General features: G+C 43.7%; 1 long non-coding RNA gene across 4 annotated transcripts in view; it reads left to right on the top strand.

The window, feature by feature from the left end:
- The first annotated feature begins 7,468 nt into the window (after positions 1-7,468).
- The window catches only part of LOC149119547 (uncharacterized), a 275,068-nt gene continuing 269,287 nt past the window's right edge, over positions 7,469-13,249 (top strand). The window contains exons 1-3 of one of the 4 annotated variants that reach the window (XR_016228106.1): positions 7,482-7,725; positions 8,060-8,203; positions 11,434-11,608. This is a non-coding gene — a long non-coding RNA (uncharacterized LOC149119547). Of the gene's footprint in view, positions 7,726-8,059; positions 8,204-11,433; positions 11,609-13,249 lie in introns of those variants that run through there. The other 3 variants (XR_016228104.1, XR_016228108.1, XR_016228103.1) reach the window with 3 other exon arrangements.

The following is a 13,249-nucleotide window of genomic DNA, read 5'->3' as shown; positions in this document are numbered from 1 at the left end:
ATCTTTTTCTTGTTGACTAATAGTCTATTGTGTGAATTGACCAGAGCAGGTTTAACTATCCACTCACTGAAGGACATTTGGCTTTTTTCCAGTTTTTACAATTTAGAATAGAGCTGCTATGAAAATTCATGTGTCAGCTTTTATGATTGCCATGTTATGTTAATCACATTTTAATTCTATAAGAAGCTGCCAAAATGTTTTCCAGTATTAGAGATCCAGTTGCTTCTCCTCCCTGTCAGAATTTTGTCTTCCACTATTTTTTATTGTATCATTCTAACAAGGATATAGTGATACTTCTTTGTGGGTAAAATTTGCATTTCTGTAATGATGAATGAAGTGGAACATCATTTTATGTGCTTATATGCCATTCTCACCAGTGAAAATGTCTGTTCGTGTTCTTTACCTCTTTTGTAATTGGATTTTTTTAACTGTTGAGTTTTACGAATTGTGATAAAATATAGATAATATAAATTGGCCGTTTTAAAAGGGATTTATTTTTTATTTATTTGAAAGGTGGAGTGACAAAGAGGGAAAGACCAAGAGGGAGGGAGAGAGGAAGAGAGGCAGAGAGGAAGAGAGAGAGATTCATTTAACATCTGCCAGTTTACTCCCCAAATGGCCACCGTGGCTGGGGCTGGGCCAGGCCGAGGCCAGGAGCCTGGAACTCCATGCTGGTCTCCCATGTGGGAGGCAGGGACCCAGGTGCTTGGGCTGCCCTCTGCTGCTTTCAGGTACATTAGCAGGAAGCTGGATCTGAGATGAAGCAGCTGGAACTTGAACCAGCACTCCCACACAGAATGCTGGCATCCAAGTGGCAGCTTAACCTGCTGAGCCGCAGTGCCTGCCCCAATGTTAACCATTTTAAGTGTACAAATCGGTGGCATTAATAACATTTACTACTATCTCTGAAATATTTTCATCACCCCAAATCAAAATGTAGCACCCATTAAGCATTAACTTCTCATCCCCCACTCCCTCCTAGCTCCTATTTACCTTTAGTCTACTTTCTGGCTCTATAAATTTGCCAATTTTATATATTTCTTGTATGTTTTTTATTTTAAAATTTATATACTATTTGCACCTACTTGGGAGTTATGGTGTATGTTCAATATGTGTATACAGTATGTAGTGGGCAGATTGGTGTAGCTGGCATTTCCATCTCCTCTATTTGTTGGGAACTTTTAAACTCTTCTCTGCTAGCTAGCTGTTTTGAAATTTATAATTAATCGTATGCTACAATTGCCCATTTGGGCTCTAAAAACATAGCTATTCCCACCACTCCGTAACTGTTGATACCCGTTATTCACCCTTTATCTATTCTACTCTCTACCTAGAGGTGATCAACACTTTGGCTTCCACAAGTGAGACCATGCAGCATTTATTTGCCTTGCTGTGCCTGGCTTAGTTCACGTAACATAATGTCATCTAGTGGAGCCATACAATGTTTGCTCTTCTGTTTAGTTTATTTCACTTAGGATTCATCTACATTGTAGCAGGTATCGGACCTTCATTCCTTTTCATGGCTGGATAATATGTTATTGTGTGGCTGTAACATATTTTGCTTGTCCACTCCTATGTTGATGGACTCTGGTGTTTTTATCTTTTTGCTTGCTTAAATAATGCCACCATGAACATTTGTGCCAAGTAGCTGCCTGAGTCCCTAGTTTCATTTCTCTTGGATACATACCTAGGAGTGGACTTGCTGGGCCAAATGCTAATTCTACATTGACGTTTAAAGGCAATAGTTTATTTTTTAAAAAACGGTTTATTTATTTATTTTAAACACAGAGTTACAGAAAGGCAGAGGCATAGGCACAGAAAGAGAGAGAGAGAGAGAGAGAGAGAGAGAGAGGTCTTTATTCCTTGGTTCACTCCCCATATGGCCACAATGGCCGGTGCTGCACTGATCTGAATCCAGGAGCCAGGGGCTTCTTCCCGGTCTCCCATGCGGGTGCAGGGGCCCAAGGACTTGAATCATCTTCTACTGCTTTCCCAGGCCATTGCAGAGAGCTGGATCCAAAGTGGAATAGCTGGGCCTCGAACTGGCGCCCAAATGGGATGCCCGCACTGCAGGTGGTGGCAGCTTTACCCTCTACGCCATAGCGTCGGCCCCAAAAAGCTATAGTTTCTTAAATATGACACTAAAAACAATAAACTGATGAAAAATAGACGAATCGGACTTGATTAAAACAAAAAACGTGTCTACATCAAAGGACACTGTTATGAATGTGGAGGGGGCTGGTGCTGTGGTGCAGCGGGTTAAGGCGCAGCCCACAGTGCTGGCATCACATATGGGTGCCAGTTTGAGTCCTGGCTTCTCCACTTTCGATCCAGCTCCCTGGTAATGTGCCTGGGAAAGCAGTGCAAGGTGGCCCAAATTCCCGGGCCCCTGCTACCCACGTGGGAGACCCACATGAAGCCCCTGGCTTCTGGCTTTGGCCTAGTCTGGCCTTGGCTGCTGCCATTTAGGGGAGTGAACTACTGGATGGAAGATCTCTCTCTCAGTGTCTCCCTCTCTCTGTAACTCTGCCTTTAAAATATAAAGCACGTCTTTTAAAAAAAGAAATGTGGAAAGTTACCCTATACAGAATTAGCAGAAACATTTGTAAATCATATATCTGATAAAAAAATCAATATTTGGAGTATTTGAGAGCTTCAGAAAGTTTGTGGGAAAATGCAATTAAAAGATAATGCAGGGGGTAGTGTTTAGTGCAGTGGGTTAAGTTGCCTCCTGGGGAACTGGCAAAGCTGGTTTGAGTCCCAGCTGCTACGTTTTCAATTCACTTCCTTGCAAGTGGACATGGGAAAACAGTGGAAGATGGCCCAAATACTTGGGTCCCTGCACCCATGTGAAAGAGCCAGGTGAAGTTCCAGGATCCTGGCTTTGGCCTGGCCCAGCCCTGGCAGTTGTGGTCCTTTTGGGAGTGAACCAGCAGATGGAAGATCTCTGTCTCTCCTTTTCTCTCTGTAATTCTGCCTTTCAAATAAATAAATATGTAAATTTTTAAAATGGCTGTTTAAAAAAGTATTCAGGCTCATGCTCAAAATATAAGTCTAAAACAAAAACAGACACTGCTTAGTGGGGTGGGTATTTGACATAGCAGTTATATTGCCACTTAGGACATTCACATCTTAGACTGGCTGGGTTTGAGTCCTGGCTCCACTTTAGATGCCAGTTTCTTGCTGATGCACACCCTAGGAGGCAATAGCAATGATTTAAACAGTTGGAGCCATGTCATACATGTGAGAGACCTGGACTGAGATCCAGACTCCTGGCTTTGGCCTGGCCCAGTCCTGGTTGTTGCAGGCATTTGGGGAGTAAACCAGAAGATGAGTGATATCTCTCTCTCTCTCCATCTGTCTTTCAGATAAATAACAATGAAAATGATAATGTTAATTTTCTCAGAAGTTTTGAAGCTCCCTCATATAAAGAACTCCTACAAGTCAACAACAAAAAAGTTAAAATCAGAATTTAAGAATGGCTAAAGACTAATCTCCATGGGAAACATGGAAATGGCCAATAAACATATAAGATTCCTAACATCATTAGATATTAGGGAAATATAAATCAAAACCATGATGAAATAATAATTACTAGGATGAATAGAAAATTTTTAAAAAGTTGCTGAGCAATTAGAATGCTGTATTGAGTTTTTTTTATTTTTTTAAATTTATTTGACAGAATTATAGACAGTGAGAGAGAGAGAGAGAAAGGTCTTCCTTCAGTTGGTTCACTCCCCAAATGGCTGCTACAGCCGGCGCTGCGCTGATCCGAAGCCAGGAGCCAGGTGCTTCTTCCTGGTCTCCCGTGCGGGTGCAGGGCCCAAGCACTTGGGCCATCCTCCACTGCAGGTGGAGGATTAACCAAGTGAGCCACGGCACTGGCCTCAGCTATATTGAGTTTTGAGAGTTCTTAATATATTCTATATATGAGATCTTTGTTATCTCTGTGGTTTATAAGCATTTTCCCGCACTGTGTTGGTTTAATCTCTTTAAAATTAATGGCAATATCAGAAAACTCCAAGCAGGATTCAAGTCAATTAAAATCCATACACATTGATTTTTAAGTTGGAGGCATTAGCTGTTTTCTCTGATACTGCAGTCTTTTCTTTTGGTTTAACTCCTTCTCTCTCATTATTATGAATTATTTCAGTCTCTCCCAGTCTAAAGACATCTTTTAAAATCTTTGAAGTGCTGATTGTCTGTTGTAGCTTCTACACCTAAGAAAGCAGTATATAATTCAGAACATTGAAGTGAGATTCTAGCATACCAGGTTTATATTTGAGAACTTACATTATGTAGTAGTTCCACACTTGTGGATAGTAATCTCTTTAATAGCACTTGGGTAGGTTTTACATACATTTTAGACCTATTATGGACAGTATTTTCAATATTGTCTAGTTATAAAATATTTACCTCCTGTGGTAAGTTCATCACCTTAAGTCTGTGTTTTCTTATGTACTTGTGTGTGTGTGTGTGTATACACATGAAGGTATTTCAGCAAGTGCATAAAAAGTGGAATTAAGATAAGTTTATTTTGGAGCAAATATTTTCTGAAATTCCTGCATAATTTTTTCTTAACACACAGCTTCCATGAATATTTTGAAGACACCTTATACAGTATGTATTCTATATATGTGGGATGATATTTTTTTTTAAAAAATATTACTCTTCATCCAACATAGTAATACTATTCTCAATAGTTTTAATTTACTTTCTACTATTACTTATGGAGATAATATCCATCAGACCCATCAGAAAGTTTTTATGACGAAAGAGAAGAAAATTTTTCAAATCACCGGAAATCCTACCACTCAGGAAAAACTGCTAGTTAGTATTTTATTGTAAATCCCTCCAGGGCCTTTACAACATTGACGCTGTCTATTCAGTTATCCTCTACCCTACTTGGTGTTAGTCATACCTCCGGGAGCAGAGTCAGAGTGTCTGTTCCCGATGCTTCAGGGGATGGGGTATGGCAGGGAACTTGAGCCATATGCTGACTGTGCGTTTATGGCCTAGGCCCGTGTGGTGAGCAGACGCCCGCGCTTCCTAGCTCGTGAGCTGCTCTAGATTGTGCATGATCCTTAATAATTCTGCTGATATCATCTCTCTCCTCCTCCTCTTCTCTCAGACAAGGAGCATGGCCAGGCCCAACCTGACGTGCTTTCCTCACCTTGCCATGTAGAAGGCACCCACAGTTCCCAGCACTCCACAGTGATCCAATTGAGGGGAAGGGATCTCGCAGCAGAAGAGAAAGCGAGATTCCCTTCTGTTCTGTTTTTGTCGTGGAAGCCCCTCCCAGCAGAGCGTGACGAGGCTGGGGCCTCCAGAGACCTTCCTGAGTACCTGCAGAATTCTTCTTGAGGAGTTTAGAGGGAGGAGGAGAGGATCATGACTTAGCTGCCCTTTCTTTCCCTCGCCGATATGCTGAGATGCTCAGCTAAGATGGCCTGCAGCTGATGGGAACTCTGTTCCTGGCCTGTGAGGTTATAATCTACCAGCCACTAGCCGCTCAACAGGTGGACAGCCCCAGGAGGAAGGGGGTGCATTCCCATCCTGTCACTGCTGGAGGCCCAAATGCCTTGCTCACAGATGTGTGGTAACTCCTGTGGGCTCGGTGAGCCCTTCTACTCCAGAAAGCAGATTGAAAAGTAAGAGTGACATTATTACAGGGATGGCCTAAAATCATCTCTGGTTCCTAAAAATAATGAAACTGATTGCCAACTTGTTGCTAATAATAAATTGCTAGGGCCCATCCTGCAATTGATCTGGGTGCATCAGTGTGTCTCAATGTTGTCCCATCAGACGCCTTGCTCACCCTTAGAACTGCCTCATTTCTCTAATGTGCTAGTCCATCACTGCAGCTGTGGCCATCTTTTCCTTCCTGCTCTTGCTTGCCTCCTTTCTGGCACTCTGTTCAGTGTATTCCCCATATAACTTAGGAAGGGCACATCTGCTCCTGCTGCTCCTTGCATTGCTCTTACCAGGATGGCTTTCGGCGCCACCATGGGCTGGTATCTGCCTACTAGGCTTCTAGCCTCATGTCCTTTCCCTGCAGCCATTGCACAGCCATTGCACTTCTTAGCAGGCACTTCCTGCCTCCATGCCTTCCTGAACATCATCCCCTCTGCCTGTTGTTCTTCAGAGTCAAACTGAGCATTTTTCTATTTTGAGAAGGCTTCTCTAATACCTCTGGACAATCTCTATGTTCCCATAGGTCCCCGGGAAAATCTCTAATCCAGCTGTGCCAGCTGTTAGTGTATAGCCTTATTCTACACCACATCCCCAGCACTACATTGCAGATATTTCAAAGATTATGCTTTTTTTATCTTAAATCATTAGTGTCTGAATAGACATCTAAAACACATTTGCTGAGTCAACAAATATAATTAAAAACCTGCACATATAGTTTGGTCCTACACCTGTGTTCATATTTAAAACAAAATTATTTTTCAATGAAATATATTTAATAAATACAATCTATTTAATAAAACATATTTTAATAAACATAATATATAATTATTTAATAAGTATAATAATTATATAATAAATATATTTATTAAAATATATTTGTCAAATGGATCACGTAAGTCCACCATGATATGTTCATGAAGATTACCTGTTCTTCTCTGAGATTATATCCTCACAAACATTAGCACCAAATAACACTTCTTTTAGGTGACTCTAAAAAATACAGCATGAAGGATTTTCAAACACGTGATGTGAATTGACCCGTCTTGACAGTCAAGATTTCTCCCATTATCATAATCAAAATATCGTGCACATGGTTGGATGATTGAACACTGATAAAATTCTACCTTTGAATAGGATTGCCCAAATTTGTTAACCCCTAAGCATGCTTTATTAGTTTTACTTTTCAAAATTAATATAAAGGGAACAAATTTCATGTATTCACATATACAGTTGTAAGAACACAGTGATATTTCCCACCCTACTCTCCCTCCATCCTTCACTCTCACCCTCCCTCTTCCTTCTTTTCTTATTTTTCTTTTAATTTTTACAACATACTTTGCACTTGCTTTTATAAACGCAAGCCTAAGCTGCCTCTAAATAAAGAATTCAGCAAGTTTCACATTTTCTCTACTGAGCTGTCATCCCCTGTAAAGTGGTTTCAGCTTTACCAGCTCTTTGAAAGCATCTTTGTCAAGGCTGCCTTTTATGACTTCCCTTTGGCACACCTGGCCTTGTCTCCAATTCTACTTTCCATAGGCTCTGCTGTAGAATTTCCCAAGCTTGATCCTGGGGCATCAGACTCCTGAAGGGCTTGTGCAAGTACAGCTTGCTGGGGTTCACCTCCCAGAGTTTCTGTTTCGCTAGATTTGGAGAGTGGCAAGAAGTTCTGTACATGTCTTAGTGGGTTACCAGGTGTTGCTGCTACTGCAGCACTTTGGGACTCACTGCTGTACTGGGCTGCTTAGCCCCATGCCAGTTTTCACAGCTATAGTCACTTAAACACGTGCTGATTCTGCCCCGCCCCAGGCTCTGGGCCCAATCTATGCTGAGAACGCATATTAAGCCTTTAGCAGAGTTCAGGAAGCCCAAACTCCCAACTGGCGGAGTCTGAGCCCCACTAACACATCTTTACACAGTGTTGCAGCTGCAGCACCCTCGTCTTTCCAGGACTGCTGGCGCTGTTATTTTCTTTGGGGCTGGGATACTGTTGTTTCCCTCGCTCAGTTCCTCTTGGAAGCTAAAGATGATCAGGTAAACTTGCTCCTCCTGTTTGGCCGTCTGCCTGCTTGCCGACTTCCCTTCTGTGTCCCGGTGCCCACCCTGGCATTCATCGTTGGCATATGATGATTTCTATTGCTCGGTTTTAAGGCTTGGAGGTTTGCCTGCTCCGTGCCAGTGAGTTTGGTCTCCAAGGCCTGGCCAATTCTTACCTGGCATTCTTCAATGCTTGACTTCAGCAGATAGCTCGAGTTACCTCATTCTCCACCATGCTAACATAGACTTCTTTATGCAGTTGGTCGGCTTTGTTGTTTCTATGACTGTTGATGATTTATCCCCCCTTCCTCATGTCTCTATTTGTCTCCAGACCCCTTCAATGGGAGCCTCCACCACACAGGAGCTTCCAGATCAACTTGTTTGTTCCTGGTTGAATGGGATTACTTTCCTGTTAGGATCAGGCAATTTGGCTTTAAGGTTCTGGTCGCAGTCGACGTGCAGAATTCACATCAAAGTAAGCAATAAGTTACTCTGTGTTTTTAAGGGCCGTATCAATGACTCTGGGCTTGCTAGTCAAAGTGTAGTTTGAGGATTAGCAGCATCTGCATGTTAGGGGAGCTTCCTTAGAGGAGCTTGGTTAGAAATGCAGTCTTCAACCACACCTCAGGCTTACCGATGTATAAGCCACGTTATTTGAACATGATTCACAGTTTACTTTTATGCATATTGGAAAGAACTGACCTCCGGCCTACCTGGTACAGCCTGAACTACTATCCGAGACTAAACATGATGCAGTGTCTTCGCATGCCCCTTATTTTTCTAATTTCCTATCACCTGTTGGCATTCGTATAAGCTGGGGTTGGGAGACTTTTCTGCTGAAGATAGGATCTGTAATGAACAACTCGTGGTTCTTCAGGAATCCAGAAACTTTGTGTACATTTCAGGTTTGTTGATTCTTGGGTCACCTCTTTGGCAAGGGATTTTCAACTATGGGTGAGTATCAAAGGAGTATTGACTTAGTATGTTTTTTGCAGTGACCTTAAGGGGGCTTAGCTGAGAGGCAACCTGAGGGTCCAGGCAGGACGAGCAGCGCACCGCACTCAGCACACTATTCCAGGTGTGGAATGTGGAATGTGTAATGCTGGCCCATTGTGGGTGACTACCCAAACACCTGTGAGCAGCGTTCATTGCAGGGGAAAACTTGGAAACCTACTACTCTGGGCCTCGGTCTCATACAAAAGGGAAAGTGAGTTGGCTGGCCTTGCAGATGGCTGGCAGGGAAGTGTCTTTGAGGTGCTTTTCCAAGCATAATGGGATATCTAGTAGGAGTTTGGATGTAACTTCATGTTCCCAGACGAGAGCAATCAATCAATCTTCTTTTTTTTAAGTCTTCATAGATGGGGCTTGAAAAGGCAACAGCTGAATCTATAACCTTAGGTCCCTACACAGTCAGTGAGGTGGATGAGTGAATGATGAGAGAGGTAAACTAAGGCAAAAAGTCAGGTGAGTTTGAATCCATGCTTTTAAAGCTGCTGCAGTTCTAGCACAGGAGCCTCGGATTTTAGCAGCAACTTGACCGAAAGGGAATGACAGTCCATTTTCAAACACACTCCCTATACTTGAAGGTTTAGGGCTGAAAGTAGTTTCTAAATCAGTTCTTAGAAGTGCACCACCGTTTTTGCCAAGGAGCCTTATCCATGTAGGATCTATGTTGCTGTGAACTGGCTTTGCTTTGTGAGAACCCTAAGCCAGTGGGAGAAGGTGAACATAAGGCAGGTTATGTTCAGTGTCAGTGTTGATGGCGGTAGCGTTGGGGTGTGTGCACGTGTTTTTTCAACTTTTCTGGAGTCCTTGTGTCGTACTGTGGGCGCTATAGAGATGTGGTTAGTGCGTCTTCACCTTGAGTTGGTGCATAGGAGTCACCTGGAAGGTCTGTTAAAGCAAACTCTCAAACCCTCCCCCTCTGTCTGTGGGTCTGCAGATTAACAGTTCGCAAGGACTGCCGGGTGACAGTAATGTTCCTTGGTCTGCTATAGTCGGAGTAGCACAGCAGTAGGGTGTTACCAACATAATTTCTGTGTAGTCTTAAAACAACTGAAGACACTTCCTGTATTTTAAATGTGTATGTGTGAGAGAAAGGGAGAGAGATCTTAGATCCGCTTATTCAATCGCCAAATACCTGATCGTCATGCAACTTGGAGTGGAATCCTCCATTTGCTAACCAAAATTGGTGTTTTCCCTTCTGTCACCTGCCTGCCTCACCCAAGGCAAAAGAAATGGCCAAGGTGACCCTCTTCTCCGCTTGGACTGAACTTGCTTCTCTCCTGAAGGTTTCGTGGCTGACATGCCTTACTGGCTGGGCAGTTTTTATCATGGAAAACAAATGTTTCTTCATAGCACAACTTTGGAGTCTGTTCTTCCAGTATCCTGGAGGCTGAGGGAAGAATTGGTAGACAACCTGATGAGCAGATGCATGCTTGATTTGTCACTCCTGTCCTAAATCTCTTTAAGAACCCAAAGTAGAAAAGTGACAAACATCAAGCTGTTAAAACTTGCAAACTCTGCTAGCTTGCTTCCTCCCCAGGCTTTGCCCCCTGTTCTAACCCAGTGAAAGCTGACTGGCAGGCTAGGACTGAAGGCTGCTGGATAATCTAGGAGGAGGCAAGTGTTCTCCGACGGTAAGCCGTGAACCTGCAGAGCAGCCACCTTCCCGCCAGCTAACGAATGAGGGAAATTCTTCATTGCTTGCTGGTCTGCTATTGAAGATACCTGCAAAGGGTTGAATAGTCTGTCTCCAGAAGGTGAATGTTCCAGAAGCTTGGTCCTCAGTGTGCTGATGTTGAGAGGTTGTAGAATCGATCTGTTTTTAAAGATTGATTGGAAAGGCACTGTGATGGAGAGACAGGTCTTCACCTGCTGGTTCACTACCCAAAATGCCCAAGTAGGCCTGGATCAGGCCAAAGCGAGGAGCTTGGAATTCCATCCAGTTTACACACATGGCTGACGGGGGCCAAAGTACTTGGGCCGTTTTCCACTGCTTATCCTGGCATGTTAGCAGGGAGCTGGACTGGAAGTAGAGCAGCAGGGACGCAAACGATCACTCGGGTAGGGGATGCTGGTCTTGAAAGCAGCAACTTGACCTGCTGTAGCCCTGTGCAGAACCTTTAAGAGTTGGACCCTCATGGGAGGTGATTCGGTCTTAAAGAAGAATGAATGCTTTGGGGGGGGGGGGGCTATGTTCTTGGGAGAAGTCCCCAAACAGTGCATTATTCAAAGCAGCCTGGTAACTTTGTGAGTCTTTGTTCCTGTCTTCCCATGTGACCTGTCTTTGGCACACCCTTGCACTACACGGTGATGCCACTTGGCACGAGGTCCTCGCCAGAGGTGAGAAGATGCCATGTACCATGCTCTTAGACCTCTAGAACTCCTGTGTTTACAAGTTACCTAGCTACGCGTATTTAGTTACTGCAATAGAAAATGGATGAAGAATTTCTCAATGCAAACTTCAGTGTTCTAGACTCAGAACAGCTTTGCATAGATGTATGACCTTTGTGGTTTTTTTTGTTTTGTTTTGTTTTTTTGTTCTTTTGGCTCATACTTTGAACATTTGGTCTAATCTTGAGTATAGGAATTGGGCTTCTTGGGGCCAGTGCTGTGGCACAGTGGGTTAATGCCCTGGCCTGAAGCGCTGGCAATCCCATATGGGTGCCGGTTCGTGACCCGGCTGTTCCACTTCTGATCCAGCTCTCTGCAATGGCCTAGGAAAGCAGTGGAAGATGGCCCAAGTCCTTGGGCCCCTGCACCCACGTGGGAGACCCAGAGGAAGCTCCTGGCTTCGGATCGGCACAGCTCCGGCTGTTGCAGCCAGTTGGAGTGAACCATTGGATGGAAGACCTCTCTATGCCTCTCCTCCTCTGTGTAACTCTTTAAAATAAAAATCTTAAAAAAGGAATTGGTTAAAACAGAGGTTTCACAGATTGGTATACCACCTGTATTGTCAATCTCGGGTTAAAGTGCTGTTGAGCCTCATTGTCATGGTCAGAAATGCTTTGGAGCCTGTTGAAGGCTAAGCATGCCTTCTGTATGGGAGAAGCAGAAAAACTGAGGGTGTGCGTCGAGGACCGTGCTTGGCTAACTTAAAAACCTACAGTGCCCAAGTAGGTCACTGAGGTAGAGGAAGTGGCCCACAAGTGGTGGTAGGAGATTGAGGCTGTGGTGCATGGGGGAGCACGCGCCCTATGTAAAGAGGACAGGAGCTGAGGAGACGAGGCAGGCTGGTGCTGTGTAAAGAGCATGGCTTTGGACTGTGACGTCTGAACCTCTGAAGTGAAGAGACTACAGAGCTCTAGGATATTTTCCTCGTTCTCTGCTGACATACATGAAATTCTTTGGGAGGCTGCCAAATGCCTTAAGTTCTTCCTAAGGTTAAATGTGGGCCAAAAGCCCTGGTTTAGACTCGAAATTTAGTAAACTGAACATCAAACTAAAATGAGTTCATTGGCTATGGATGATCATTCTTGTATAGATGTGGTGTTCTAGATTTTTATCCAGCTCTGCAGCTTGGGTTTACTTGTATGTTAAATAACTGATAATGATTACACAGATAAGTTAATATTCACTGAAATAAAACTTGGGATTCTGTTCAGAGTTTGGTACAGAAACGGAGCTAGAAGTATGTATTCTACATTGGATTCTTTCTGTCCTGTTACTTTTCTTTTTTATTTTTGACAGGCAGAGTGGACAGTGAGAGAGAGACAGAGAGAAAGGTCTTCCTTTGCCGTTGGTTCACCCTCCAATGGCCGCTGCGGCCGGCGCATCGCGCTGATCTGATGGCAGGAGCCAGGTGCTTCTCCTGGTCTCCCATGGGGTGCAGGGCCCAAAGACTTGGGCCATCCTCCACTGCACTCTCAGGCCATAGCAGAGAACTGGCCTGGAAGAGGAGCAACCGGGACAGAATCCGGTGCCCCGACCGGGACTAGAACCCGGTGTGCAGGCGCCGCAAGGCGGAGGATTAGCCTATTGAGCCGCGGTGCCGGCCGTCCTGTTACTTTTCTACCAACAGGTATATAAAATCAAACAACATAAGCCAAGAGTATTAATAGCAAAAATTAGAAGTCTAGGACTCCATGGCTTTGAGCCTAGGAAAATGGAGACTGAATACCACTGGTTGAACACCAATGAGTTAACCCTAATGAACTGCTATGATTCTAAATTCTAGACTCTGCTGTTTCTCTCTAGAGACACTGTTGACTAATTCTTCCAAAAAGGGCAGAATAGAATGGTAAGAAAGAGGCAGAGGACAGACTTGAAATGGATTAAAAAAAAGCAAAAGCAAATGATGGCTTCTCCATCCTCATTCCATAGCATGTGTTGCTCTGGGGCTGTGTAGCCTGAGGAGGAAAGATACAAACTCAAAGAGCAGACACACTCGATTGTGATAATCATCGAATAATATAGCAGTCCCTGGATTGTACAATAGAATCACGTTAGTCAAACTCTTAACTATCTCAACACTGAATTCTCGTTTTGCTTATTCTTAAGTACTCTAACACCCAAAACA

The sequence above is a fragment of the Oryctolagus cuniculus genome, chromosome X (genome assembly GCF_051225735.1).
Source record: "Oryctolagus cuniculus isolate XC-2025 breed Fujian yellow rabbit chromosome X, ASM5122573v1, whole genome shotgun sequence".
NCBI lineage: Eukaryota > Metazoa > Chordata > Mammalia > Lagomorpha > Leporidae > Oryctolagus > Oryctolagus cuniculus.
Note: the sequence above shows the minus strand (reverse complement) of the source record. Positions and strands in the feature narration are given on the sequence as shown.